Below are 1,316 nucleotides of genomic sequence, written 5' to 3' on the forward strand. Positions count from 1 at the left end.
AGTGTGGCTTTAATCAAAGTCTGTTATTGCGGCGTGAAAGCAAAGTTTAGAAAAATCATATTTAAAACACCTCACGTACCATAAAAATATCGCCATCTAGTGAGACAAAAAACGATAGCCCTCATTGACCTAGTCCCAAACTAAGTCGAGTTCATAAACTTCTGAGCAAACATTTGATCAAAAATATCTGAACACGACTCTATTGTTAACGGCGTAGAAGCGTGTGCAGATATTTTTGAACGTATTTTTGCTCAGGTGTTTACGAACTGGACTGTACTATGGATACTAGGCAACGGATAAACATACTTATGTCGATAAAAACATGCTTAAATATATATTAAACATCCAAGACCCGAGAACGAGCATTCGTGTTATTCATACAAATATCTGCCTTTAGCTATCATCATCATCATCCCAGCCTATATACGTCCCACTGCTGGGCACAGGCCTCCGCTCAGAACAAGAGGGCTTGAGCCGTAGTTCCCACGCGGGCCCTGTGCGGATTGGGAACTTCACACGCACCATTGAATTGCTTCGCAGGTTTGTGCAGGTTTCCTCACGATGTTTTTCCTTCACCACAAAGCTCGTGGTAAATTTCAAATGTAATTCCACATGAATTTCGAAAAACTCAGTGGTGCGAGCCGGGGTTTGAACCCACGACCCTCTGCTTGAGAGGCGATAGGTCAAAACACTATGCCACCACGGCTTCACATAATTTTTTAGCTATACTATAGCATAATTATATGTCCCACTGCTGGGCATAGGCCTCCTCTCAGAATGAGTGGGCTTGGGCCGTAGTTGCCACGTGGGCCCAGTGCGGAACTTCACACACACCATTGAATTGCTTCGCCGGTTTGTGCAGGTTTCCTCACGATGTTTCACATGAATGATATTCGAAATTTACCACGAGCTGTACGGTGATGGAAAATCGTGAGAAAACCTGGACAAAACTTATGTAGGCCGAAATAATTATGTAGCAGTAATCTTTCAACTCCCCTGACCTACCTACATATATGTATAGCTTACCGATCCGCTGCTGTGGAAAGGCATATTTAGCTTAAACTTAAGTTAACTGAAGGGTAGTTCATATAGTTTCGCTCAGTTCTATTGTATTCATATTTTTAAGATATTTAAGCGTAAATTATTAAAATAAATGTTATAACCAGTTAAGATTGTGTTTTTGTGAACACTGCGGGGTCCTAGTGGAACAAGGGATAGGTGAGTGCTCCACATAACGGTCACAAAAAAAGGAGGTTCTCAGATCGACGCGTATTGGCTCTGTGCACGACATCAGCGCCACCTAGCGTCCGCAACTT

This window comes from Choristoneura fumiferana, chromosome 28, assembly GCF_025370935.1.
Source record: "Choristoneura fumiferana chromosome 28, NRCan_CFum_1, whole genome shotgun sequence".
Classification (NCBI taxonomy): Eukaryota; Metazoa; Arthropoda; class Insecta; order Lepidoptera; family Tortricidae; genus Choristoneura; species Choristoneura fumiferana.